The sequence below is a fragment of the Oreochromis aureus genome, linkage group 3, assembly GCF_013358895.1.
Source record: "Oreochromis aureus strain Israel breed Guangdong linkage group 3, ZZ_aureus, whole genome shotgun sequence".
NCBI lineage: Eukaryota > Metazoa > Chordata > Actinopteri > Cichliformes > Cichlidae > Oreochromis > Oreochromis aureus.
In genome coordinates, this window is record NC_052944.1 from 48,076,517 (window position 1) to 48,082,560 (window position 6,044).

Consider the following 6,044-nt stretch of genomic DNA (forward strand, 5'->3'; position numbering starts at 1 on the left):
CACCCAAACATCTATAACGGGAACCTTATACAGCGCTTCCCCATACCCGTAAAACTCCCGCAGGCACAAAGAAATTACGGAGGCTATTACTTATCACCTGACCAAAGATATGGCTCCCATCAACACTGTGCAAAACGAGGGATTTAGGAAAATGATCAACACCCTAGACAAACGCTACACAGTGCCGTCCCGCAACTATTTTTCTGTTGTTGCACTACCTGCTCTATACACGCAGTGTCGAGCAACGGTGGAGACGGAATTTCAAGCAGTACAACATTTTGCGGCAACCACAAAATGTGAGGCATTTATTGTTTTTATGTTTATTTATTGTTTTTATGTTCAGTCTCAACTGTTACGAAGTTGATGTGCAGTTAATAAGTGCAATAAATATTTATATTGGAAGAGAAAATCGTGAGAGAATCGTGATCTCAATTCTAAGCAAAAAAATCGTGATTCTCATTTTATGCAAAATCGTGCAGCCCTATTGTGTAGTAATTGTTTTGTATTGTGTGTCAGTTATACTGCTGAATGTCACATTTGCTCCAAAAAAGCCACCAAAGGCAGATTCCAGTGTAAACACTGTCTCCACATGGAAAACAGGACTGATACACCTCCTTTTGTCAGACCTGCAAGGTTTAGGCCTGTGATATTCTCCTCTGTCTTATGCTGAACACAAACAATTTTTTGGACTGGCACAAATAATTTGTGTGCCTTCTTATTTGATGCAGCACGCCTGATTGTTCTGTAAATAGATTTAAATGGTTATATAAAAAATGACTTAGGCCTTGGCTGCATTTTTAGGTAAATAGTACCATAAAACTTTGTTGTTTGCAAAACTTGTGCATAATTTTTAAAATGTACAATTTCTATTTGCATTTCAAGTTATGAAAATGATTTGTTAAACATGTTTGTGGGTTTTACCGTAGAAAATATAACTTTTTTCTAGTCGGATTTTGAATTTTTTTGTCTGAATTTAGATCAATGGAGCTAATATAGTATGCCAAAATGAAAAAATAACTCAAATTCCCAATATTTGAGTTGCTGAAAATAATGATACCAAACAAGGCAAGATAAACATATTTTAAAGGTGAAATATAGAGGTAAAATCAAAAGTAGTCAAAAACAGCCAATCATACGGGCGATCGTGGCTAAAGAGTTGAGAGTTCGCTTTGTAATCGGAAAGTTGCCAGTTGGAGCCCTGGCTTGTACAGTCTAGGTCGTTGTGTCCTTGGGCAAGACACTTCACCCGTTGCCTACTGGTGGTGGTTAGTGCGCCCCAGGGTGGCTGTGGCTACAATGTAGCTTGCCATCACCAGTGTGTGAATGGGTGGATGACTTGATGTGTAAAGCGCTCTGGGGTCCTGAGGAAAGAGCTATACAAGTACAGGCCAATTACCATTTATACCCTGGACCCCAGAGGGTTAACTTCAATAATTACTTCCTCCAAACCATGGGAGGGAGAGCCTTCAGTTTTCAGGCCCCTCTTCTGTGGAACCAGCTTCCAGTTTGGATTTGGGAGACACACACTGTCTCTTCTTTTAAGATTAGGCTTAAAACTTTCCTTTTTGCTAAAGCATATAGTTCATGATCCTGAATCCTCCCTTAGTTATGCTGCAATAGGTGTAGGCTGCCGGGGATTCCCATGATGCAGTGAGTTTTTCCTTTCCAGTCACATTTCTCACTCACTATGTGTTAATAGACCTCTCTGCATCGAATCATATCTGTCTCTCTTCCACAGCATGTCTTTATCCTGTTTTCCTTCTCTCACCCCAACCAGTCGCAGCAGATGGCCGCCCGTCCCTGAGCCTGGTTCTGCCGGAGGTTTCTTCCTGTTAAAAGGGAGTTTTTCCTTCACACTGTCGCCAAAGTGCTTGCTCAAACGGGGTTCATATGATTGTTGGATTTTTCTCTGTGTCAATTATTGTTCAATCTACTGTGCAATATAAAGTGCCTTGAGGCGACTTTTGTTGTGATTTGGCACTATATAAATACAAATTGAATTGAATTAATGTGATACATAATCATTTAGTAGTTTTTTCTTTAATTGGGCTCACCTGGCAAACTAATGAACATAGTAGGGCTGCCACAAATGATTATTTTGATAGTCGACTAGTCACTGATTATTTTTGCGATTAGTCGACTAATCAGATCATGCATCCATTGGACGTAAAACGTACAGCTTATTGCACCAGCATGCATCTGCTCTTATTTAACTATCATTAGCTTACAGCTTTAAGTGTTTAAGGTATGTGCTAACTAAAAATAAAGACAAGATGATAGTTTATTAAATTTTAATGAAATGTGCAGATTGTTTAAGTGAAGTTTAATAAACTCCTTGCTATCTAAAATAAAACAGGACACCGGAGTTTAGTCTCGAGCATCTCACACTTCTGATAATCAGTTGTCTGCTTGACGTTTATTCAGTTGTGTAAAACTATAACTTTATTCTCAGACAAACCAATTTACTCAGGAACACATAAAACACTAAAAAAGCCAAACAATGACATTTTTAAGTTATCTAAGTGACTTATATATCATGTTTAACCTGAGTAGTGAAAAACAGCGGTGGGTTTGAAGATGATTTGTCCGGAGTCCAGTGTTCTCACTGGCTGTAGTGAGCCTTGAACCCCGGCTAGCTATCAAGCTGGTGGGTAACAGACGTCTCCGAAAACGTCGGGGCGCTTTTGAAAATATGTGGTGTCTTGATAAACTGAGCAGATATTTGAAGTTTACACAGCTACATTCTTGCATGAGAATACGTTTATTATACGTTGTTATACGTTTATTTTGTGACCCAGAAAGAAGCAGCTGGCATCCTTGTACATGCAGTGCTGCCATCTTCTGTTTCAGTCTGTTAAATCCCTTAAATCCTACTACTTATTCCTGCGTCTTTTGGGATCCTACAAAGCTTCAAATGACGCGTTGATTATTAAATTAGTTGCCGACGATTTTGATAGTCAACGTAATAGTGACGAGTCGACTAATCGTGGCAGCCCTAGATCATAGGGTGTCTGAGATTGATTTCAGTCATCCAAAGAGCCCTGAGACACAATTCCATCCATGGGTTTAATTGAAAAACAACTTCTTTATGGCACTTAAACAACATTTGCACAATAATTTGGTGTAATGACAGGATGGAGGAAGCATTTGATCAACTGATCCCTGGATGGTGAAATCAATTGCAAGCAGGAGTAGTACATTTAGTGAAGCTATCTTCAATTTTTACACAACAGTGGGATTGAGGGTAGAGACTTCAGAATACATCAACAAACAGCCGAGGTATACCATAGTGCCGCAGGATAGCCCAAAGCCCCCAGTGTCAATGTACACTATCAAACACCTTCTTGAAATCAATGAAGTTGACCAAGAACTTCTGTTGGTATTCCAACTGTTAATGTGCATCTGTTTGATGATGTTGTGCAGACTAAAGATTTGCTCCACCAAGATCGCCCACTTCAAAATCTGGCCTGCTCCTCAAGCAGGATTTCATTGACTGTCTACTGTTTGGTTCAGGAGGAGTAGACTGAATAATTTTTTGTGGAAATGAAAGCAGTGTGATTCCTCGCCAGTTGTTACAGTCACCTAGATCACTTCTTTTTCGGGTGCTTAATGATGATGCCTGTCATCCAATTACTGGGCACTTGTGACGATGTTCAGCAGGTATTGAGTAGTTTGTGAGGGTGGTCTCTAGCGCGGGTTCACCATGTTTCAATAGCCTAAGGGATATCTCATCCAGCCCAGCTGCTTTGCCTCTTTTGAGCAGGTGCATCGCTTTCCTCACTTCACTGACAGCGTTCGGGTCGATGTTGATGGTGAAGTCTACCACTGGCTCCAAGTCGCCCACATCATGCAGTTCGTCTTGTTCAGGATAATTCACTGTGCCGCTGAAATGTTTGGCCCACTGTTTTGTCTTGCTCGGTTGCTCGCATACAGGGACAGTATGTCCACTTTGAGCTCCTGTCAGTTCACAGATGATGCAGTAAAGAGTCCTGGTATCATTCCTATCTGCGGCTTCTTGCACCTCTGTACCTTTCAATTTTGTCCATTCAGACTTATCATGGCATCAGCTGTGTTTGACCTGTCTCGCTTGACTTGTCTCTCACTACAAATCATCTTTGAAGTATTTTTAAAGTATTCTGATTCTGATTCTTTGCTCGTTCACATGCCTTTTTTGGGACGTGAGGTCGAGGGTCATCTGGTCCTGATCGGTTTTGATTTCACCCCAATATTTCACCTTTAAAAACAGTTCACCTTGCCTCGTTTGGTATCATTCTTTTGAGAACAACCTCACATGTCTGAATTTATAGTTATTTTTTCATTTTGACATACTGTATTAGCACAACTCATCTAAATTCAAATAGAAAACATTAAATCAGAGTGGAAAAAAGTTATATTTTTTACTGTAGAAAACAGAAACATGTTTAGTGAATCATTTTCATAACTTGAAATGCAAATAGAAATTGTACATTTGAAAAAATTATGCACAGGTTTTGCAAACAACAAAGTTAAATGCAATTATCTACATAAAAATGCAACCAAGGGCTTTATAACCATTTAAAACTATTCATAGAACAATCAGGTGTTCTGCACCAAATAAGAAGGCACACAAATTATTTTATAGTCCTTGATAGTCAATGGGCCTGAACTGTGCTGCCACCACTGTTTCCCGCGTGGTCGGCCTCCAGATCCATTTCTTCACTGCCACCGCTTTTCATCCGGACCTGCTCTTGCCTGGACCTATGTGTTGTCGACCTCTGGATTGGCCGCCTGAACTGCCCTTTTATGGACTATTGTGCCGTCGGCCTTAAGGTTGACCTCCTGATTTGCTCAGTTTTCCACTCCTGTGCAATCAACCTCTGGGTCGTCCCCCTGAGCTCTTCTGTTTTGGACTGTTTTTGTTCGAGCCCTCCTTCCTGGACTGCCCACCACCAGCCCGGGTTGGGTTGGACATTGTTTTGTTTATTGTTCGGAGAGTGGAGCTCTGTCACGGCACTGTGTCTGGGACCCAGTATTGGTGTTTCACTTAGTAATTATGTTCCTTGATTATTGTTCATGTTTTGGGGTTTTATTTGGTTTTCAGTGATCTTAGTTGTGTGTCTCTGCCTGTATTTGAGTTTCTTTGTTTGTCCACCTTCTGTGTTTTCCCAGCCAGTCATGTCATCTTGTCACTGTTAGTTACTCTTGTCTCTGTGCTCCATCTTCTGTTTCTGTGCCTCCCTGTATGCCTGGTGTCTTGTCTCTTGTGTCTTGTGATTGTTTAGTTCTGTTTTCTTATTCTCCTCATTTAGTCTCCCTTTGTTGTGTTCTGGGTTTTAAGCAGGTCATGTTCCACATCTCTGTCTCAAGTCTTCTTTTGTCTCTCGCTTCCTGTTTTATTTTGACAGTTTTTGTCCTACATCAGTATATCTAGTTTTGCTTCCCCTCATGTCATTACATCTGATTAGCAGAGATGGGCAGTAAAGCGTTACTTGTAATGGGAAATTCACAGAGAAACTCGTGGATTCTTCAACTGGTCGCTGCGGCTCACCTGCACCAGGGCAAACCTCCGCCTGCCCTACTCCTGCTTTACAGGTGAAAATAGAGCAGCAGGACCGCTAGTCTTTGAATTTATTTATTTTCTGCTGTGTTTTACTTTCATCTATTTGAAAGAGTGAGTGTAAACACAAAAAATATTTTATTTTATGTGCTGTAATGTGCAGAAAATAGGTTTAAATGTTAAACAAATTTCTTTCATTCAGAGAATGTTGCATATAATTAAATGTTTGCTTGATGCATAAAGTTAAAAGATTAAAACTAATAAAACAAGTTTTAAAAAGAGACTTCCATTTGAATAGATTTTGTATGATGGATTATGCAGAAAAAGTAGAATTGGGCTGAAAGATCTATTTCTTTATTACATGGTTCGTACACCTTTTTCAGGATAAAATTCAAGCACTTTTTAAGCACTTTCAAGGTCCATGTTTAAGTTTTTCCAGCACATTTCCACTGTCATAATTTACATATTTATACAAAAACGCACATACTCGTAATGATTTCACTTTTAT